Genomic DNA, 23,142 nt, shown 5'->3' with positions numbered 1-23,142 from the left:
TGCACCACGAATCCCTGGGCTCGCGGAGGTCAGTCTCCCGTCTCCCTCCCAGGGTCCACATGCAGCCTCGGCGCCTGCCCTGGCTGCTTGTCTCGATCTCTTTGATCGACTTTAATTCACTCTGGATCTCTCCCCAGCCTCCTGTCTCCCAGCCCCCCTCGCTTGCCTTTTCCTCCTGAGTTTTTCAGTGCACGGCCCTGCTTATCCAGACCAATTCTACATCCCAGTTCCAGGTCCCACTTTCCCTCTTGACTCCTATTCTCTTCCCAGTTTCCAGCTTTCCTTGTCTTCCTCCCCCTACCCAGCTCCTGGTCCCAGTTCACTCTTTTCCCACCTATTTGCGTGTTTGCCTGGGTCCCACGGGGGGTCATCTAAAGCATAGGAGACAGAGAGAGAGACTCCTTACACTCATTTTGGGCATCCAGACCTAGACTCAGCCTGCTTTATGCAGCCCCAGAGCAGTAGCGGAGGGGAAAGCGGGCTGTGGGGTATGCTCAGTGCAGGTGGGTTGTCGAGGGAAGTTATCAGCTAACGCTGTCGTAGTCTCCGGTAGAAAAGTGCAAAAGGAGGTTTTTTAAAGGATTGTAACTTGGCCAAATTCGGTGCATCCCTGACGCACAAGCCGCTTGCAGGGATGATGGATTTGGGGTTGGAGCAGGGGGTTGAGCTCCCTTCCCCACCCTCATTTTCTATGGGATGATGTAGTTGAGGCTGGTCCTGCTTGGAGCAGGATGTTGGATGAGATGTGACCTCTTCCAACCCTCATTTTCTGTGATTCTGCACCAAATTTCAAGCTCCTGCTTCAAAGCCCGGGTGCAGCCGAGTTGCTGAAGAAACGAGCCTGATCAAAACCAGGGCAGTTCTTCCCCCTCCTCTAGCTTCCTTCTCAGAAATGACTCAAGCACTTTGGCTGAATCATAGCATATTTGGGCTGGCAGGGCCCTCAGGAGGTCATATCTCGTGCAATCCCCTGCTCAAGACAGGGTTGTCTTTGACTGAACCAGGCAAGTGTCTAACTTGGTCTTCGCCGCCTCCGAGGATGGAGACTCTGCAGCCGCTCTGGGCAGCGGGGCCTGATTTAGCACCTGCCCCGATGCTGCTGCCTCCTTCATAATGGGAAAGCTTTTCCTTGTCTCCAACCTAAATTTCCCCTGCTGCAGCGTGAGGCCCGTTGTTCCTAGTCCTGCCCCTTACAGCCACAGAAAGACTATAATAGTTTGTCTTCATGCTTTTTATAGCTGCCCTTCAGGCATTTGAAGATGGTTACCGAATCCCCGTTATCTTCCTTCTCTCCAGTCTAAGTAACCCCAGTTCTTTTAATCCTGTGTTTTATAAGGCATGTTCCCCAGGACGTGAATAATTACTCTCTTCTGGACTCTTTCCAACCTATCCACAACTTTTTGGAAGCGCGGGGCCTCCAAGTGGGCACGGTACGAGGCCTCGCCAGCGCCAGCAAGAGTCAGAGGATGCCTTCCCTTGATTTGCACGAGATGCTCCTGTTAATAAGTCTTGCAGTCTTTGGACAGGAGAAGTCAGCCGGAGGCAGACGCCCCGCAGGGAAAACCTCAGCTGAAGTGGTTAGAGCTCGGCTGAGCAGCTGAAAATAGGGTCTGAAATGGGAACGGCCATGGTACCGGGTTTGTGTCCGTCTTGCCTGCACGGGCGCTGCGAACAGGATGAAGGACGGTGCTCAGGGTCTAGTGCCAGAGGAGCATCGCTTAGGCTAAGATAAGCAGGTGCAGGAGAGGAAGGCTTGAACGTTTTATGATAGTCCCTCTGCTAGCCGGAGGCCCGTGTGCTATATTTACCCTGATGGAGAAGTGATGTCTCTGTGCAAACACTTGATGTACTGCATCTGCCTTGGCAGGGATGTCAGGTGGATACTTGACATCTCTCTCTTCTATGCTTTGGCATTGAAATATGGACTTGGGGCGCGCTTGCAGTGAGACGATTGTTCCCATACCTGCAACGTGCGCGTTCGCGGGCGAACGTTAGCGGTCACCGGGGTGGGGATACCGCTCTGCTCTGGGATTTTTTGAGCTCTTCTATTCGGTGTCTGGCGATTTGGTTTCGGGCAGGGTTTGGTCCTAGAAGGATTGTGCGTGGGTCTGAGTGCATCCGTGCCCTAGACCGGGATTGCCGAAGGGACCGCGGGCCCAAATTCCACCACTTCTCATTGCAATTCGATGGGATTTGAGTTTCTAACTACTCCAAAGCCTCCCTTAAATCTCAGCCAGTGCTTCTCGTTTTCTGTTGGCCTCGGGCAGCCTGTCCGTATGGATGTCCCCGTGCAAGCCACATGATTTATTCCAGGCCAGGTCAGATTCAGTCGCTGGGACTCCTCAGGGGTCCCGAAATTTGGTGTTGGGGATGGAGGGGCAGGTGGTGACGATTGATGCTGCCAGTGCTGCCTCACCACTACATTTCCAGACAGCATGGCCCTGCAAACGGGATCCTGCCAGCATGCACGGGGCTGGGGCGGCACGCCTGAATCCAGTGCATTTGGGGCTGTGCTGCAGTGGTGGGGCCTGATCTGACATCTGCAGGGCTGGGGCTGGGGCCTGATTCGGTGCATGCAGGACTGTGATTGGGATTTGTTGCAATGGGGCACGATTTAGTGTGTGCAAGGCTGGACCCCTCTGCCCTGATCCAGGGTGTGTGGGGCTGGCATCCAGGGACTTGATTCAGCCCGTGGACCCACACCACTGCCTCACCCTACTCCTCAGCTCTGGGGCCAGGATCTGTCTTGATTTTTGTTGCCTGTATTATGTGTAGCACAAAGGGGGCTTTGATCTCTGGGGTCTCTAGAAACCGCAGCGGCAGAAATAATCTGAACAGTTTCCCTGTATCGCCCTGGCAGGTGCTCCTTAACCGAGTTTGTAAAGGTCTGGAGATGACGGGCAGAGATGGTTAACATCCGGGCAGCCTTTTATCTACGAGGAGCAAATGTTAAGTGAAGGCATAGGTAGGGGAGACTCATGCATCCGATCAGCTGATGTCCTTTCTGACTTACCCCCTTCTTCTCATCTGCAGCCCTCCCTTCTTTTCCAGGGCAAATTTAGGATCATAGTAAATGAGGGTTGAAGGGACCTCAGGAGGTCGCATCTAGTCCAAGCAGGACCAAACCCAACTGCATCATCCCAGCCAAGGCTTTGTCTAGCCAGGTCTTCAAAACCTCCAAGGATGGAGATTGCACCACCTCTCGGGGTAATCTGTTCTGCTTTCCTCTGAAGCAGCTCTCCATCACTTGAGACCACTTTGCTGAGACAACAGCCCACCCTTGCAAGGTCTCGTTGAGTGATTTTCAGCCAGGCTTTGCTCCACAGAGAGGTTAGACCGCTGGTGATCCACCTAGTAGGACCTGAGGACCAGCACTGGGAGGCATTGCTGTGCTTTGTGGCCTGGGGGCCTTAACTAGCCTTTTATCTGGAGAGAGAGAAAAGAGACAGAGGTAAGTACAATCCTGCTGGAGGCTAGTACCCATTTGGGTTGTCCCGAAACCAATGCTTTAGTGCACACACGTTCCAGAAGTGAACAGGCATTGTCAGACAATGGAGGAAATTGTTGGGCTAAGCAAGCAGTTACATTTCGAGCTTCAAAAGGCTTATTAGAAACAACAATTCATAGGGAGACCAAGCGTTTCAGACGTTAGGAAAAGTCCCCAGGGAGTGTCCATGAGTTGCAATGGAAACGAGCACAATGGTTTGGGGGTGGAAGACTTGTTTTGATGCCGTCTTTGGTTCGGAGAAAGTCAGAAACGCTGCCGGCACCGCGGGTGAGCGTGAATCGGTGTCAGTAGGCAGGGGTCTTCATACCGTTCCCTCGACCCCCAAAGCTTTTGCTGGGTGCACACGGATCGTGTCTCGTGAAGCATTCGTGTTGCGATTTTTCAGGGCGCGCCGTGCTACGTGGTTGGGTTGGAGGGTCTGTGATGGGGGGGTGTGTGTGCACGCTCACTTTGGGAAGCCCCCGGAGACGTCGCTAAGGACCGTTACGCATCTGTATGTTTAAGACAAGGAGGGACCTTTGCTTCTGTAGGCTTCCCTGCTTTGTAAATCCAGGTGCCCTTCTGCCGGCTGTGGGTTGGCATCACTTAATTTTCCTTTCCCGCTGTACATACCCATGGATCTAGTGCTTTATGACCGCGTTCTCCTTCGGCTGCACCTTCGATCCATTGGAGGAAGCAAGGCAGGTGGGTTAGATTCACTTCTCGCTTGGCTCTGGGTTTGTACCCATGTGTTTGATTTACACTGATGTGAGAGACGAGTCTGGCTGCCTCCTTATATATTGTTATTGCTTCTTTTGGACTGAGTGCCAACTTGTATTGAGTGCTGGAATGATTCACAGTCCCGGCTTCAGATGCATTTGCTCCATTCGCCCCCTCGATTGCGTGTAACCCAGGCTGGTGGCTGGGACTTCTGGAGCAGAGTTTCACATCCAGTCTAAGAGCAAGGCATTGCACACCGTGCAGTAGCACTTGGGCTGCTTGTGCACTCGTGCTGCAAGTGTCTTGTGCACTCGTGCTGCAAGTGTCTGGCATCAATGCTCTTGATGAACCTGGCTTGGTGGGTTGGGTTGAATGCTCTGTTGAACCCGGCTCGGCGGTGCTGTGTCGGCACCTGGCCAGAAGAGCTGCTGAATTTCCCTCTGCAGGTAAATGGCAGTGAGGAAGTGAATGCCTTTTCCTAGAGACTCCTCAAGATAAATTAGCTGGTACCTAACGGAGCGTGCCGCCGTCTCGCCATGCGCACGTCTCCCCGTGTCACTGGATTTCTGCAGGTAGCTGTGTATTGTCAGAGCACCTGATTTTAGTGTCATCTCGTTTGGTGGATACGCAGTTGAGGAGTCAAAATGTGATGCTGGCAACTCCATGTGCAGAGGGTGTTCAAGACCTGGTGGGAATGAAAGCAGGATGCGGTCCATCAGTGTAATTCTGGATGGGTTGGACAAGTCCTTCTTGGAGCTGTACTCATTCATCCTCTTTGTCGTTGCCATCATGGTCACCTCCAAATATACCCAAATACACTCCAAATATACCATGATAATGTGTTGCTCCAGATTTGAACGTGCCAGATTGACACCCAAAGAGACTTTGGAGCTGTGCGGCGAAGCAAAACACCTGGAGAAAGACCTGTAATATTGCCTACGGTTCTGGGCAGCTCCAGCCCAGAAAGATGTCATTGCACCGGAGCGTGCTTTGAGGTGAGCCATGCAAACAACTCCGGGATACGGCAGGATTGATTTAGGGAAGGAGACTAGGAGGGTTGATCGAGGACGTCGCAGCGGGATGACGATGGAGCCCGGGACCCGATAACCCATGCATCTGTCCATGTTGAGGCAAGGAGAGCTGTCGCTGCTGCTGGGAGAGGGTTGAACAGCTACGAGAGCAACGTCTTGCAGAGCTTTTCTGCCCTGCTCCAGCGGGTATAAGCTGGAGGAGGTTATGCATTGGCTTGGAGCCGCAGCGTCCCCTTGGAGGCAGGGAAGGAATCCCAGAAGAAGCTGCGTGGGTTTGCATCCCGGTGCAGCATTCCCAGCTATAAATAGGCTGGTCTCTCCCTTGACGCCATCCTCAGCGTTTGCATGGCGCGTTTGCAAGCGGGCGCGAACAGGTGTTCGGCAGGATCTCAAGCCCACCAGGAAGTTGAGCGTGCTTGCACTTTGCTAGAGAAATGCCCAGAGCTCAAAGGGCACATCCGAGCTGGGCGCGCGTTGGCTGGGCTGCCCGGCACAGCCCTCCCAGCCCGCGTGATGAGCCCATTGGAGACCCCCGAAATCTGTGGCAAAGTGTCCCCGCACCTTGGGTAGGACCAGGAGGCAGCTCCATGCCTGGTGCGGTAGAAAGCGGGAAGTTGCTCTGCCTCCTGGCTGCTTGGCAAAACTTCGATCCGCTGCAGGTTGTGCAGCATCCCCGTCTTCACCCTTCAGGTATCTGCATCCTGGCTTGGTGGACCAAGTCAAGCCCACAGTCCGTGCCTTTGAGGTTAGACGCAGAGATAGTTAAAAAGTGGGTTTTTCCTGGAAGATCTTGCTCGTTTTAGCACCCCCTCCTTTTTCATTCTTTGCAAAGTTGTCAGATGTCCTTTGTTGCAGGTTTGAAGAAAAGAAATGCATCAGCTCTTTAAAAAAGTAGGAAACGTAATCAAAATGCAGCAGCTTGGGACAGGAAAGGCGTGGACATTCATGCCACCGATGCCTCCTGGCCTGTGCTTATACGCTTTTTAGTAAGTTCAACATGCAGAGGAGGAAAAGGAGGTGTTGACATACGGAGATTCAGAAAGGTTAAATAAATGAAAATAGGCCTGGAAGGGACTGCCTGGATTCAATTAGCCCAGATCCTTGCTGAAGGCAAAACCCTCCTGGTTTAAACCATCCCAGACACATGTTTGCCTAACCGGCGTTCAAAACCTCCAGTGACACAGATTGTAAAAGGGCTGTAGCTGATTTCTGTGATAACCTGTGCCATTGCTTAGTCGTGCTTAGAATTGGCATCTTTCTTATATTTAACCGAAATCACATTGCCATTTATACCTATGAGGTCTTATGGCCTGAGATGGTCACCATTATCTTCATAAGCACCCTTTTTTGGGCGTTTTCAGTGGTTCTCTGATCTAGGTAATCCCAGTTCTTCCCATCTTTCCTTGTATATCATGTTCCCTACATTTCTTATACTTTTTGTTTCTTATATTCGTGAATCTTCCCCAGCGTCTGCATCTTTTTTGTTTGAAGTGAGGTGCCCAGACCTGGATGCCGGTGACGGGCAGGGTGTAAGAGTTGGCTTTTGTGCCTTGCATAGGGCACTCCTGTTCAAAGCATCCCTGGATGCCATTAGTTGTTTTTGCAGTTGGATTACACTGTTGATTTATAATCCAGCATCTGATCTACTGTTGCCCCCCAATCCTTTCAGGTCTTGCTCCAAACTTGCCAGTTGCTCCCCAGGTTGCATCGTTGAATCTGCCGTTTGTCTTCCAAGTGGTGTGCTTTGCACTAGTTTTTATTAAATGTCCCCCTCCGGTTGTCAGACCATTTCTCCAGTTTATCAGGGCCGTCTAGCATCCGAGTCCTTTCCTTTAATGTGCTTTGCTGCCAACTGCTCGAGCAACCAGAGAAGCTGGTGCACCTTAATTATTTTTCTCATTGGCTTTGAAGGATGCAGTGAGCTTGTCTGTCTTCATAAAGGAAGCCTAGACTCCTAGACAGTGAGGTTGGGCAGGGACCCCAGGAGGTCACATCTAGTCCAAGCCCCTGCTCCAAGCAGGACCAGCCCCAACTCCATCATCCCAGCCAAGGCTTTGTCTACCTGGGTCTTCAACACCTCCAAGGATGGAGATCCCACCACCTCTCTGAGTTACCTGTTCCAGTGTTTTACTACCCTCCTAGTGAGAGTTTTTCCTAATATCCAACCTCAACATCCCTTGCTGCAACTTGAGCCCATTGCTCCTTCTGCCATCTGCCCCCACTGAGACCAGTCCAGCTCCATCCTCTTTGCAGCCCCCCTGCAGGGACTTGATGGCAGCTATCATTACCCTGCTTGTCTTCACAACACCCCCATGCATTAGGGCAGAGTTATTCTCCCCTGTTTGCAGGAAGGCACCTGCCTGGGGTCTTGTAGGGAGCTTGCAATAGAGCAGAAGACTGCACCAAAGTCCCAGGCTCACAGCCTCGCCGTGAGACCAGCCTTCCTCTGGCTGGCATGCCATCACGTCGCCGCGTGTGCCAGGCACGTGCTTTCTGCCGCCATCTGCCTCTGCTGTCCTCCCTTTTTGTCTGTGCTTGCTTAATCTGCTTGAAGAGCTTGCTTCGGGAGCTATTCATTCCCCTGGCAACTGTGCTGGATGCTGAGAAGTTATTCCTGGGGTGAAAGGTAGGCACAGATTTGTTTTCTTTGGCTGCAAAAGCACAACCCCTAGTAGAGTCTTGCTAATATGAAGCAAACCCTGACCTGGTTTACTGGCTAATTACAAGCCAAAAGGGTATGCAGCCCTATCCAAAGTAATTATCCTCTTGAGTAAATGGAAGAAAATTACTCTCGCTTCCAATTAGTTTCCACACACCTACCTTTCTGGGACTTCAGTTTTCCACAGACTGCTGCCCATGCGTCTCTGTGACCGTGCTAAATGGTGGCACAAGCTGTGTCTGGGTGATGGATGCGTTTGCCACGGCCCGTGAAGTTGTAGGGCTGGTTTGGGTGGTGCCGGTGGACCCAGGTTTCCCGGTGCTTCCCAGCAGGGCCGACTGCAAGTTTCCAGTCAAACAGGTCCTTGGTAGATGCTTCCTTTCCAGGCCAGATGGGGCTTTCTGTGAAAACAGTATAAACAGGCGAGTGCAAATGGACTGTTGGTTTTTCAGCTGAAATTCCCCCAAATCATGGCAAAAGCAAAAAAGAAAAAAGAAAGTTGCTTTTGTCTAGTTAGGGCATAAATACAAGAATCCTGACTACCTCTCTGCTAATGAACGAGCACCGCGGTGCGAAGCAGCTGCGGTTCCTAGGTAGTTCCTGATGAAAATTGAATTGGTTTCAAAGACTTTCTTAGGCTTGTGTATTAGCTTTGATTCACGCTTGCGTTTCTGAGCGATGCCACAGAAAAGTCCCTGTGCTCTTCCATCTAAAGGGTGCATCCTTCAGCGTCGTGCCGTGGAGCCACTGGACGCTTGGATTTAGGTGTCCAAAGCTTTGTAGACATCTCTCATCCAGAGTGAGAGGTTTTGTTTCAGTTGCCTCCAAAAAAAAAAAATCAAAGAAGGTGGGATGGCTGCAACCAACCTAGAGAAGAAAAGCTCCTTGTTGCCCCTCCAGGGAACCTGAGATGATGAATGACCTACAAGTAAATCCAGGGAGGGCTCCTCCACGAATCTGGGCTTTCTTGTCTTGTGGACTTTCCGCCAAGCTGGTTATTCTCTTCCTTGATGACAGCTGTTTTGACCTTTTCTGCAAATCGGGACTCCTGATAAGATCCTGGGTAGAGAAGAGTTGAGGCTCCTGGGTGCTCTGAGCAGATGCGTGCGTGTGTCTGTGGGGGCGGGGAGTGGGTTTGCTTGTGATCGGCGTGCATCAGCAAGTAGATCATCTCTTTGCACGCATGCTTGAGGGACATGGCAGTCTTTAAAGAGTTGCCAGCTGTGCCCACACATGTTTCCATGTGCCTCTTGCTCTCAGTGCCAGGGATGGCTGCAGAGGCTGAGAGGGTTGGTGGTTCTTGGCAGATGATGCCTGGTGGATGAGGACCAATGCTTATTGCTTCATCCCCCCGTTACCCAATTTGTGTGGTCGGGACTTTCCTTCGTACTCTGTCCCATAGTATGACACTGGCAGCTAGGCCCCTTGGGATGAAATGCTATCATCCGACCTCCTATTTCTCCTCTCATTTCCTATTTTTCCTCTGCCTCCTGCATTCCCTTCTCCTCCCTCTTTCCTGTGGCTATCTGTTCCTGATGCCTTCCTCTGCACGCGCTCACGCTCCCACCAGCCATTTTCGGATGCCGTTCGGTCCTGCGTATGAGCCGGTTGGATGCTAGGTGCAACGTGCTGACAAGCAGGCGAGGCTCGAGTCGGAGGGGGTGGAGATCACTGCTGTTGCAAGGTTGCATTAGACAGGTGAGCCTGGAAGCTGAGATCTGGAAGCTGAGAGGTCCTTGGTTCTCTTGGGGTGGAAAAGACCCATCGATGGTGACCAACATAACATGTGAATTGGTGTCTGCCCGGCCATTTCTGCGCACCCAGAGTGAGCTGATTGAGCCTGGCCCAGAGTTGGAAGAAGATGGAGAGCTGGTAACCAAGAAGACTCTTGCAACACGTGTATTTGCAGACACGTTGGTATGAACCAAGACCCCCCAGACCTCCGCTTTGCTGCAGGGAGAAGCCTCTTCAACACAGCTAGGGAGCCCCGCCGTGCTACAGGTGTGGTAGTTTGCTCATTGTTGCTGCTACTTTAGGGAGCCGAGTGTGCAGGGAAAATTGTGCTTGTCCAGAGGTGCAGCTCATAGGATGCAGTTGGTGGTACCGGTAATAAAGAGCACATCCTGTGGACTGGAGGGAATATATTCGCCCCACCCAAGGTGAAAGCAGCAGGGGACCTGGGCTTTAAAGCTTCCTCCTTTAGTGGAAGACCGCCCTCCGCCACCCCTAACCGAGTGGGCCTGCATGGTCATATTGCACAGGGAAGGGCATCTACCTGGTGCATAAAGAAAGAGGGTTTTGCTTCTGCTCCTCAAAGCCCCATCTCCTGAAGGCGAGGAGCAATATACTGACACCAGGGGAATAAACCTGGCCACGTGTTGCTGCAGAGGAGCAAGCCTGCTGCACTGTTGTGGCGAGACGGCTGTGCAGGGTGATGGTCCCTGCACGCTGGGTTAGGACTGGGGTCTGATGTCCTTTGCTAGGCAAGGCTGGTTATTCCCCCCGTTCCCAGGGCTGCTTTTGTGTGCGGCAAGGACTACCTTGACCCGTGCCTTTTATCTGAGCTCCGTGGGGGTGTTGCACACAGAGGGACAGGGAATGGAGCAGCCTGTGGGTTTCCCTTGGGGAGAAATGTTGAGATGCATTAGCTAGGACGGAACAGAGGAGCTCAGGTGAGGTGGGGCTGGGTTCCCGGTTAGGAGACGCTGGCTCTGGCTCCCTCTGTCATCCTAAGCTGCATTGCTGTCCTGGGGCTGTGTTTAGGCACCTGTAATCAGGCATGTGAGGCATGTTTCCCTGGGGTAAAGGCTGAGTCCTGCCCCACCCAGCACCAACCCTGCTACGCCCTTGAATGCAGCCTTGGGACAGAGATGGCTTTGTGCTAGGTGCACAAGGAAATGCTAAGTTCTTCCTAGCTGGGAATCCAGTTGCAAAACTCATGGATGCCAGTTGGGAAGGCTTCCCAAGATCGCCAGCAGATTTGGGACCAAGCCACAGGGTGCCTGCCCCTGCTGTTTTGTTCCACAGGTGAGGAAGCGTCACAGCTTTGGTGGAGCCAAGGCGCAGAGGCCGACCAGGTAGCTCAGTGGGACCTCCCTCCCTGGGGTTACCTGTTGGGGAGTTGCATATCTGCTGCTCTGTAGTCTCTGCAGCACTTAGGGTGCGTCTACACAAGCATTAATGCACATTAAATCTAGTACCTCGGGGCATTTAGATGCATTAATCAGGTCTGCCCATTTAGACGCGCACTGTGCCGCGTCGCGTGCAGTGGTATAAGCAGCAAAATGCGTAGAAAATGGTGGCGACGTGCTTTTGAATTAAAGCACCTTCGATGGGTGTGAGCTCAAAAGCTCAGCGCTGCTGTTTTCTCAGTGCTGATATTCATTTTGCCACTTATACAAGTGCAAGCGTTGCAGTGCTGGGCGCTTACATGTGTAAAAATGCCCTCCATAGTGAGGTACTAAGAAAATGTGCATTAGTCTGTCTTAATGCACATTAAGTAAGCAGCATGGGTTTTTTAGTGATGCTTTAATCCGCATTAAAATAAGCTAATACGCATTAGAGTTCACGTGTGGATGTGCCCATCCCCAGGAGGGCAGTCTTGGTGCTAGCAGAGAGCAGGGGAGCTGCAGGCACCGGAGGATGCTCTGGGCTGAGGGTGGGAGCTCGGCATCACCGGTTCAATTCCACGGTCTTCCTCGGACTTCAGGGCGACCTTGGTCAAGTCCCTTTGTCTCTGTGTACCATCATTCCCTGACCACAGCATGGAGGTAATACCCCTTGATGGCACAGAAGGCCAACCAGAAACCTTTGTCCCTGCAAGCCATGACCTGTGATAATAGCCATTATTAAAGCAGGTCTGAAATTTCCCATGAGAAGGTGGTGAGTGGCCAAGGCATGGCTGATAGGACCCGTGTCTGGGTGAGGCCTCTCCCCTCGGGTTTGTTTAAAAAGTTTTAAAAAAAATTTTTTAGGAGAATTCATAACATTTTTTTGAAAAATGTTGCCACTGAGTGAGAATTGTGGGTAAGGCGAGTGTGCTGTATCCCTGGGCTGTCCACGTGTCTTCATAGTGACAGGGGCCGTGGGGGCAGAGGCTGCTTTCTGGTGGGCTCCATCAAGCCTTCAGAAAGCAGGACATGAAACTCTGACTCAAAGGCCCCAAAAGGTAATTTGGGGTCGAGTTGGAGGCTGTAGCTGGATGTGCATGCGCATGTGGTGGCGTTGTACGTTTTAAATTAGCGTGGTTGCGGATTTTATCTCGGCCTCCTGATCTCTCTGCCTTATCGGAGAAGACGGTTGGATGACAAAATGCAGCAGCTGATGTGATAAATTTGTCCTTTCTTTTTGAATGTAGGTCTTCAAGGCCCGGCGGTGACCTCATTCTTAGCCTCTCGCTCTCCCTAAGCCCGAAACGATGACAATTTAGCCTGTGCGTGTAAAAATGAAAGAGCAGAGCTTGTGTTCACTCATCCCGGGGCCCTGCACTATTACTCAGGAGAGAGCACAGACATTTCTGAACCAGATGTAGATATTTACTGGTACTAGGCAGGGCTGTTTGACTCGTTCTTCTCAAGTGGTGAGACGGATGAGACGGTCCCCTGGCTGGGCTGGGTGTGTGATGGTGAGGATCGATCTGGTCTCCAGATCTCTGGCTTTCCACTACAGCAAGCAGAATAAATGACTGCATCCGTCAGGGTGCAGCGATGACTGTGGTTATCCGGGAGGTCAGGTCACGGGTTCAGAGCTGTGTTTACAAATGGAACAAATTTCATATACTCCTCTCCCCCCACCCCGTCCTGGCACGGCCGTTTGTTTGGAGAGCAGTAGCTCTTGAAGGACCCCAGCGTACGATAGACAGACTTAACCCAATGCTCTGAGTACGGCCCTACCGAGGTGCGTCCACGTGCTGAGCAGGGTTGCTTTGGTCCTGGCAAGCTCCCTTTTCGGGTTGGACCAGAGGAGCCTTGTGATCTCTTCCAACCCTGTGATGCTCTTGCCGTGGCAGGAGACAATCTGTACTCCGAGAGGCTTACAGATAAGTGAACTAATGCATGTATGTGCACATGTGGGCGGATCCGGGGGGGTGCAGTGGTGCAGTTGCACCCCTCACCCCTTTCAGTCCTGCTCTGCCAGAGCTTTAAAACCTACAGTCTGGGAGAGGCAGCAGTATTTGAGTCGGTTCACGACTCATTATCATCAGCCTGATTCCTGCTAATCTCTTTCCACTCCACACGTGTTAAGGACCCTCTCTTCTTTATAAGGGTCGTGATGTTCCACTATTCAACTGCCTTGTCTTCTGCAATCTTTCTGCCTGTTAGCCAGTCCTGGTAAAGTCTCTCTTCTTATTTTGCAGCCCTGCAGACTGTTTTAGCTCTAGCTAAACACCATAACTCGGGTATGGTAATATTGACTCAGGTGTAGAAATGACTGACAGCGAAGTAGCGGATGCACTGTCAAGACAGGCCATCTGAATATGAGATGTGCCTTGAACTATAATGACTACAGGACTAATGCCACAATATCTTTTGATTGTTTTTTATTATGATTTTTTAAAAACTTAATATATAACCCAGCAAATGAGTGTGCACTGTAATAGGTATATTTGTTTTTGCTTTGACCTTAAACTGAATAATATACCAGGAGCTTTTGCAAACCATCTTTGGGCCTGGGACAAGCTTTCATATTTCGTAGACATTAGGGCTGGAAGGGACCTCGGGAGCTGCTTTGCTCAGGGGAATACCCCAGCGCGTTGGCATGAGAAAGCCAAGCTGACCCAGTCTCTCACTTACTCCTGGCTTAATGAGACCAAAGTGAATGAGGGGCAAAATTGCTTAGGCTGCTTGGAAAATCATCCACTTTCCGTAATCGGAGTGACCATTAATAATGCGGGTTCAGGCGTCTGTGCAAAACTGCTGGGCCCAGTCCTGCCCTTGCTCACCCACCTGTGCAGATCAGCAGTGACTGCTGCAGGTGAGGGCAACCAGTGCACAGCTGGACCCTTTCTGGTGCATATTGGTTGTTCTCCATCACCACCCTTTCCTCTTCTTTCCTAATTTGCTTCCTTAGGCTGTGTTTGGTGCTGTTTTCAACTTAACCCCCATGGGGCTGGAATCCCTTTGACCCCCATGAGCTTGGAGCGGGGCTGTCTGCAGAAGGGTATGCAAGGCTGGACCCAGCCCATACCTCCAGGGAGAAACACCTGCTCTGCTCATTTGTCCTCTGTATCAGCTGTATGGAGCTGGGGGCAGAGGCGTTGCATGGCATGGATGGTTTTCCCTGCATTATTCCTGATGGTCGGCAACCAGCTATAAGCCTGACTTGCTAGGGCCAGGGCAGCCGGTTCTCTTCTGATCTGTGCTAGAAATGCACGGTGCGGTCCCTCTTGCCCCATTTTCACCATGAACAGTAGTAAACCCTATCTCGCGTAAAGGAAAAGTTAAAGATGAATCCTTTGGTATGTCATCTTGGTAATGTCTATGTAGCTGAACAGCTGGCCGTGTTGCTGAGCCTCCCCTTTGCCTGCAGCTAGTTCGGCCGTCAGAGAGGATGCTACCGGTCCGTGCTGCCCTGACATCCGCCCTGAGTTTGAAGGATGTCCGAAGAGCCCAGAAGTAATAAGTCCCATTATACCCAATAGAAACATTTGAGTTGTGGCAGATCTGAAAGTTTCTGAGAACAGCTTGCTGCTGGGCATGGTAAATTAGGGGAGCGTGTGCTGGCTGCCTCCCTGATGGCAACCCAGAGCCAGCTCCTCCCCTGGTATAACTTGGCTTTGACTTAAAACTCCTAATGTACAAGTGCAGAGCATTTGGCCTTCTGATTTTTTTCTTTTTGGATTTTTTTGATTTTTTTTTTGCCTTTCCACTGAGAAGTGCGTTCGTGGTTGTTCTTCGAATCGGCTCATTTCTCAGCAAGGGCTGATTTGGCAGGATTAAAAATCAAAGAATGAGGAAGAAACAAACCCGCGTCTGTATTTGGGCATGATTTTTATTTTATTTTTTTAAAATGAATTATATTCTAATCCAGATAAAACAAGACAAAGCTAATACACATGGCCCCCCTAATCACTTTGCTTGAAGGAATTAAGGGCCTGGGCCTGAAGGTGTTTATACGCACGAGCAGCTAAATGGGGCTGTAGATGTAGGTCTTTGGTCTCTAGTATATTCTGAAATATCAGACCTTGGGTCTTGCATTCAGGGTCCGCAATCAGGTTTTAGATCCTGAAATAGAAGTGGTTTGGGTTCAGAAATGCTGGGCACCTAGAAAGCCAATTCAGGCCCTCGGTTCTCTGAAGGTGTCCCGTGCTCTCCATCCATCCCAGGGCACGTTACAGGTGTGCGTTATATGCATTGCATGTGTGTGCCTGTAGGTAGGTAACTTGAACCGTGTAACGGGACCTCCCTCTTATTAAATCTGTGCTATGCTGCAGGGCGATGCACGCTGGTTTTTGGCTACGCAGTCAAATGCCGCTGTGGCGGGTTTCGGCCGTGGGGCTTGACGTTGTGACCCCGAGGTCTGGTCTTGTCTTTCATGTTTCAGCCAAAGTCTTGCGCTCTGAATTTGGGGTTGGGAGTGGATGGGCGGCAGCACCCCAGGTCTCAAGGAATGGTAGGTGGCAAGGTCGAGATGCACCTTATAGACTGACTACATCAGAGTCTGTAAGGTGCATCTCTGCCCTGACTTCCGACTAGCATGGCTAACGACCTCTCTGTGCTCAAGGAGTGGCAGCCTAGGAAATGTCTGAGTCCAGGAGCTGGAAAACGACTTGACTTTCCCTAGATCCAGCTGGCTCAGAAGGAAGCGGCAGCCAGCGGTTGCATTTTCTGCTGGTGCATGCAGAGTGAGAGCAGGCCAGGCTATAACTCTCGGTGTCCGTCTTAAATGATTTCAGTTCCACCTGCTAAAAGCCACGTCCGATGAAAAGGCTTGATACCAGGTCTGGTCACGGGAGCATTGCCTGCCCTGGGCTCCCCGCGGTGCAGGAGGGTGGAAGGTTTCCTTGACGTCCCCATGGCAGATACGACCCAAGGGCATCTTGCCAGGAACTGCTGGGCAGGACCCACTTTGCATGTATCTAGATTGCTTTCAAATGAAAAGTGTTAACAGGCACAACCATAATATTTGCTTGTACTTGTCTCTTCTGTGATGGATGGTGAGAGATTGCCTGTTGGCTGAGCTCACCTGCAATAACCAGGCAGTTATTCATCTTCGGCTGCAACCTGCCATATGCAGAGCTGTTAATGGGGCTGCATCGAGACCCAGGGGTGTTTCCGGCCCGTGGGCTGGATCCCATTCACGATGCGCCCCGGTGCAGAAGGGATGGGCACTCAAAGCGAATGTGTTGCTTTGATGCTTAGGTGCAGAAGGGAGCGTGTTGAGGAATTCCCCTTTCTCTGGCATCTGTACCCTGTCCCATCCTGCTGCCCCACATGCAAAACAAGGGCCCCGGTCGTGAGAGGTCTCGTCAGGCTCCTCGTGCACGATGTAGACGTCAGATCTGTGACCCCCAAGCTGTGGGCAGCAATACTGAGCGGGTCACGTGGCAGGGGACATCATATTTGGCTTGGTAATACTGGGCAGCGTGGCAGGTGGTGGGACTAGCGACCACATCGTTGTACGGTGCTTGTGTAGGGTTGCTGCAAGGGTTGTGTTATGATGGAGGAGAATGACACGACTTTCAGGGGACACACGTGGACTGCTCTTCTTGGGTGGGAGAAGGGCTATGTTGGAAAAGCAGGTGACGGAGGCTGACCCCATGAGCTGAACCGAGGTGGGAGTCGGCGTTTCAGTAGTGGACACGGTAATGGGTGAGGTGGGGATTGCATAGTGGAGTGCAGATGACAGTGATAGAGGATGGGAAAGCCATTGGAGGGAGGAAAAGCCAAGGGTGACATGGTCATAGCAGCTGGCTTGGAAATGACCCTTGCCACAGTGGTCTGGAGCAGGGTACTATTGCATCTCTCAAAACTGGAGAAAAGGTGCATTGCAGTGTGTGAGAAGTGAGCCTGGACGGGCGATGTGAGCAGGGCAGGAAGAGCAAGCAGCTGCGGCTGTGCATGGAAAGGCAACGTTGCCTAGTGCATACTTACCTGGAAAGGTAACCATCATGATGGCTTCAGCCCTTCTGGTTTTACTGACCTGGCAGGGAAGCCTCCCCACTGCTGTTTGCTCTGCTCAGGCTGAGAGTAAAACGGGTCTGCGCCTGTCTACATGCCCCTTGATTCGGAGGAGTATCGGGATTGAGGATTAGATCCAGCCACTTTAATAGATCAGGGTCTAACAGACGTGGACTAGCCAAAATTGCTGGGAAGTCCTTTCCATTCACCTTCCTATATTGTTGCATGCTCCCCCGGCCCACGTCCTCCTCCGAAGTCAGCGTGCTTCGTCGTACCCCTCGCCCAGAGCCTCCGAACCGTGCTTTGCTCTCCGTCCCGCCCGAGGATCGCGGTCACGAATCGCAGACAGCGGGTGTCGTAGGGGAATCTGCAAATACTTAAGCCTCCCTCTGCTTCAGCACTGGAAGGAAACGCTGCATTTCCCAGTCGCGCGGGTTAGACTGCGGGCGCTGGCAAACAATTGCTAGGAGGCCCTTCCAGCGTGCATCGCATGGATAACTCTGTCTCTTCACAGGGCTGGGAAAGAAATCCAAAGTCGTGACTCAGGAGGTGCCTCGGGAAGGAAGAAACCCTGGACGTCTTCGGCGTGGCCGTGTCTGTTCCTCTATCTCCCGTTCGGCTCGAGAACTGGTATGTACAGCCATTTAGCTGGGGCTATAGGCACCTCAGCGATTTCTCACGGGAGTCAGGGGCTTTTCTGATTGTGGAGCGCGGCGTCTGACTCTCAATGAAAAAGCACACCCGGTCGTTTCACAGAGAGGGGACTCAGCGAAAGCGTGAAGCCTGGGCCGTGACTTCTTGACACGTTAGAGCTGTGTCGCTCAGCACCTGTGAAAAGTTTTTCGTGTTGGTGAGCTTTGATTCAAGTTTTATAGCTGCTTTTGTGCTTTCTGAAGTGGGCGTGCTGGTGTGATGGCATGTGTGTGTCTTATCTGTGTGGGGGTATATACACGTCACGCTTGCACGGCGTATACGTGTGTAGAAAGGTATATAATATGCATACTGTATTGTACTCTACATGCATTGTGTATGCCGGCATCTGTCTGACTGTGTCTATAAGCTGTCATATATAGTAGCCGGAAGCCCGTGGCGGGCCGTGCGAGCTGTGGTCTGCACCTCTGCCTTGTTGGGATGTTGTGTGAATCAAATGCACCGTGAGATCCTGGTGATGTAGTGTTGCGTACATGAAATTAGTCACAGCCTGACCCAGTGGCCTACTGACATGGTCTGTGCTGCCATGGAAGAGGCTTGCGGTGGATTTTATTTCATGTTTTTCGACCCCGGGCTCTTTCTTCCTGGTGTGCCATTCTCCTGCTGGGCCTTGAAGCTGGAGGTTTCTGGCTGAAGGGTCTTGCCCCTCTGCTCAGGGTCAGACCGACGTCCCATTTGGGGTCAGGAAGGAGTTTTACCCCCTGGTCAGGCTGGTATGGACTGGAGGGTGTTTGCCTTCCTCGGTAGCAGGGGGCATGGTCTCTGCCTGGGATCTCTTGAGCATGTATTAATAATCTCGTACAGCAGCAGGACACTGCCTGCCGTGGTCCCCCTGCTTTCCCTGTGGCACGTTCGGGTGTGATGCCTCATGTTAGGGCTGACGGTGGTTTTAGGAGCAGGTTAGATGATGGATTTGTCTGGGACAGTTTGGACAGGGCTGATCCTGGCTCTGGCAGAGGGTTGGGCTGGAGATCCCTTCCAGCCCTGCTTCCCCTGCGATTCGATGATTCCCCGGCTGGCAGAGGTGGCAGGCGCTACGGGGCAGGAGGGATGTCTCCTAGCAGATGTCTCATGGCCGGGGTAGGTGTGCTTTTCTCTTTGGCATGCTACACCCGTTGCTGCCCCGTGCGAAGACGGGAGAGCTGCCCTCTGAATCGTGGGCATGCCGATGGCAAGGGAACGGCCAAATTCGAAGGAAGGAAAGGAGGCATCCTCAGCGCCGCGCTGGGAACGTGAGGCTGGGGGACAGACCCTGCGCTGTATAACGTCAGAGCAGACAACTCCCGTGCTCCTCATGCCAGGCTTTGCATCCAGCTGTTTAATCCAGCTGTTGCATGCAGCTGTCGAGGTACCGAATAACCCATGCATGAGTCCCCATCACCCATTGCCTTCTCCGGGGGCGGGAATTAGCACTTGCTTCCTATTGCATTGGCCGCTTACTGGAAAGCAGCGCTTCCCCAGATGGGCGGATGGCTGCCTTGAATCCAGGGCCCCTGCTTTATGCCCGTTCTTCTGTTGGGACGTTGCATGGCATGCAGAGTCCAGCCCTTTCCCCTAAGGTCGTGGACTGCTCAGTGTCACACTGGAGACCAAGCAGCCATAAAACATGTCCCGCCTGACCCTGGCTAAACATGAGGTAGCATTAACAGCCGGCATGCCTCTGGGATTCGTCCCCCCGTCCCCGTCGTGTGTGGCTCGCTGCCGCCTGCATTCCTCTCATGGTTGGTAGGGCAGGCGAGCGATTTGCCTTTCAAGCTGATGCAGCTAATATTTCTCTTCTCAGCACAGACAGGCGTGTTAATGGCACCGCGAGCTCGTTAAATGTTGCCGGGGACTTCGGTCCATCTGTGCTCCAGCTGCCCCAGGCTACAGGGGTCGGTGTGTCTCTGCGATAGGTTTGCTAGCCCTCGGTTTGCTTCTCCCTCTTTGCTTTGGGGTCTAGTCTGCTCGATCCTACTTCTTCCTTGCGTCTCAGCACGTTTCCCCTTGTTCCTGTCACGTGTGACCCTCTCCTGGGAGCTGCGTGGGCACAAGGACTGAAACTGGGCTGTGATATACATGGTGTCTCCTACCAGCCTCATCCCTGTAACATCAGAGCCCCTGGTACCGGGGTGATGGATGCTCTGTTAGACGGCCGGATAGCATATCTGCACCATCGGCTGCAGACAGTGCTAGGGATGGTCTGGGGTCGCGTCAAAACCCAGTGCAGCTGCTTTCTCCGAAGCTGTAATGGTTTTCAGAAAAATAGACAAGTGCACAGGGAAAATCCCCTGAGAGAGACCCAGACAGCCACCTCTCCCAGATCCGGGCTCAGCCGTCAAAGCAGCATGCTGTGCTATCCTGGGATTATCGATGGCTCATAGAAGTCCTATATTTCACAAGGAAATGTATACGTGCACATACCGCCTTGTAGAGCGTCGGAGGCAGCAGGAACTTTTGGTAATGAAGTTACACCTGATTCGTATCCTAAAAGCAGTGACCTCTGCTCTTTCGAAAGCAAGGGGATCTCCGTCACCTGAGATCTCGGAGCAGCCGTACCTTGAAGTCCTGGGGCAATAGGGACTTCAGCTCTAGCTAGCTAAGATACGGCAGGGCTCTTATCGCTGTACTCTCCAAAGACAAATGATGCTTTCTGCAAAACGTCCCTTTGTATCCCTGATTTTGGCCATACATGGACAAAGCCAGCTTTGGAATTCATTGCCTGTAAATCTGATGGCATCTTGTCTCGGAGGGGGAGAGCGGGGCTGGAGCGGCGTTTGAAGCGTCGGCTCTGCAGTCTGTTCCTGCTTGAAAGTGTCCTGAACTGCACATTCCTCAAATTCTGGGTGTTCAATAAAGCTGGTGGATGATGCAGCTGTTATCTTCCTTCCCTGGCAGCAGGGCTGGAAAGGTTTGAGTCTGGTTTTCCCTCCTGAGCAGGGGAAATGGGGTTTGCTCCCCTGAAATCCATGGGCCAGCAGAGCCAGAAGGGTGTTCGTGATGGTGGCAGAAAACACACCGGGTGCTCCCTCTTTATAGGGGCTGCTGTGTCTGGGATGGAGAGATTTTGGGATCGTTCAAGCCTCATAGGAGTTACTACACAGCCAGTCTCATGGGCTGACTAAGCCAGTCCTCACTTCCCTGCTTCCCTTGCAGGGTCACACTCCCCCTGCACAGGGCTTGGCGACCCGCCCGGGGTGGGGAATCGCTGATCAAACGCATGGAAAACTGCAGCGGTGCACTTTGTGGGGCTGTCTCCTTGCTCCCCTCTGCTTGAGAGTCTCCGTTTCTTCAGAGCTCATTTCCTTGCTGGGCATCAAAATTCAACAGGACTTGATTAATGCATGGACTAGACTAGCCAGAGCTAGGATAGCTCCTACTCCATGGTCTAGATGAGCCAGAGCTAGGGTGGCTCCTAATGCCTGGACTAGATGAGCCAGAGCTAGGGTGGCTCCTAATGCCTGGACTAGATGAGTCAGAGCTAGGGTGGCTCCTAATGCCTGGACTAGATGAGCCAGAGCTAGGGTGGCTCCTAATGCCTGGACTAGATGAGCCAGAGCTAGGGTGGCTCCTAATGCCTGGACTAGATGAGCCAGAGCTAGGGTGGCTCCTAATGCCTGGACTAGATGAGCCAGAGCTAGGGTGGCTCCTAATGCCTGGACTAGATGAGCCAGAGCTAGGGTGGCTCCTAATGCCTGGACTAGATGAGCCAGAGCTAGGGTGGCTCCTAATGCCTGGACTAGATGAGCCAGAGCTAGGGTGGCTCCTAATGCCTGGACTAGATGAGCCAGAGCTAGGGTGGCTCCTAATGCCTGGACTAGATGAGCCAGAGCTAGGGTGGCTCCTAATGCCTGGACTAGATGAGCCAGAGCTAGGGTGGCTCCTAATGCCTGGACTAGATGAGCCAGAGCTAGGGTGGCTCCTAATGCCTGGACTAGATGAGCCAGAGCTAGGGTGGCTCCTAATGCCTGGACTAGATGAGCCAGAGCTAGGGTGGCTCCTAATGCCTGGACTAGATGAGCCAGAGCTAGGGTGGCTCCTAATGCCTGGACTAGATGAGCCAGAGCTAGGGTGGCTCCTAATGCCTGGACTAGATGAGCCAGAGCTAGGGTGGCTCCTAATGCCTGGACTAGATGAGCCAGAGCTAGGGTGGCTCCTAATGCCTGGACTAGATGAGCCAGAGCTAGGGTGGCTCCTAATGCCTGGACTAGATGAGCCAGAGCTAGGGTGGCTCCTAATGCCTGGACTAGATGAGCCAGAGCTAGGGTGGCTCCTAATGCCTGGACTAGATGAGCCAGAGCTAGGGTGGCTCCTAATGCCTGGACTAGATGAGCCAGAGCTAGGGTGGCTCCTAATGCCTGGACTAGATGAGCCAGAGCTAGGGTGGCTCCTAATGCCTGGACTAGATGAGCCAGAGCTAGGGTGGCTCCTAATGCCTGGACTAGATGAGCCAGAGCTAGGGTGGCTCCTAATGCCTGGACTAGATGAGCCAGAGCTAGGGTGGCTCCTAATGCCTGGACTAGATGAGCCAGAGCTAGGGTGGCTCCTAATGCCTGGACTAGATGAGCCAGAGCTAGGGTGGCTCCTAATGCCTGGACTAGATGAGCCAGAGCTAGGGTGGCTCCTAATGCCTGGACTAGATGAGCCAGAGCTAGGGTGGCTCCTAATGCCTGGACTAGATGAGCCAGAGCTAGGGTGGCTCCTAATGCCTGGACTAGATGAGCCAGAGCTAGGGTGGCTCCTAATGCCTGGACTAGATGAGCCAGAGCTAGGGTGGCTCCTAATGCCTGGACTAGATGAGCCAGAGCTAGGGTGGCTCCTAATGCCTGGACTAGATGAGCCAGAGCTAGGGTGGCTCCTAATGCCTGGACTAGATGAGCCAGAGCTAGGGTGGCTCCTAATGCCTGGACTAGATGAGCCAGAGCTAGGGTGGCTCCTAATGCCTGGACTAGATGAGCCAGAGCTAGGGTGGCTCCTAATGCCTGGACTAGATGAGCCAGAGCTAGGGTGGCTCCTAATGCCTGGACTAGATGAGCCAGAGCTAGGGTGGCTCCTAATGCCTGGACTAGATGAGCCAGAGCTAGGGTGGCTCCTAATGCCTGGACTAGATGAGCCAGAGCTAGGGTGGCTCCTAATGCCTGGACTAGATGAGCCAGAGCTAGGGTGGCTCCTAATGCCTGGACTAGATGAGCCAGAGCTAGGGTGGCTCCTAATGCCTGGACTAGATGAGCCAGAGCTAGGGTGGCTCCTAATGCCTGGACTAGATGAGCCAGAGCTAGGGTGGCTCCTAATGCCTGGACTAGATGAGCCAGAGCTAGGGTGGCTCCTAATGCCTGGACTAGATGAGCCAGAGCTAGGGTGGCTCCTAATGCCTGGACTAGATGAGCCAGAGCTAGGGTGGCTCCTAATGCCTGGACTAGATGAGCCAGAGCTAGG

At 52.5% G+C, this 23,142-nt stretch overlaps 1 protein-coding gene across 18 annotated transcripts in view; it reads left to right on the top strand.

Moving 5' to 3' along the window:
- The window catches only part of LPP (LIM domain containing preferred translocation partner in lipoma), a 432,466-nt gene that overhangs the window by 10,446 nt on the left and 398,878 nt on the right, over nucleotides 1-23,142 (top strand). For 10 of the 18 annotated variants that reach the window (XM_025202696.1, XM_025202683.1, XM_025202692.1 and 7 more), the window contains exon 1: nucleotides 14,883-17,866. The exons of 1 other annotated variant lie outside the window; for it this stretch is intronic. The gene's annotated coding sequence lies outside the window, so the exon portion shown is untranslated. Of the gene's footprint in view, nucleotides 1-3,330; nucleotides 3,452-14,882; nucleotides 17,867-23,142 lie in introns of those variants that run through there. 7 more of the 18 variants (XM_025202695.1, XM_025202702.1, XM_025202701.1 and 4 more) reach the window with 5 other exon arrangements.

This window comes from Alligator sinensis, unplaced genomic scaffold, assembly GCF_000455745.1.
Source record: "Alligator sinensis unplaced genomic scaffold, ASM45574v1 scaffold301_1, whole genome shotgun sequence".
In the NCBI taxonomy this organism is placed as follows: domain Eukaryota; kingdom Metazoa; phylum Chordata; order Crocodylia; family Alligatoridae; genus Alligator; species Alligator sinensis.
Note: the sequence above shows the minus strand (reverse complement) of the source record. Positions and strands in the feature narration are given on the sequence as shown.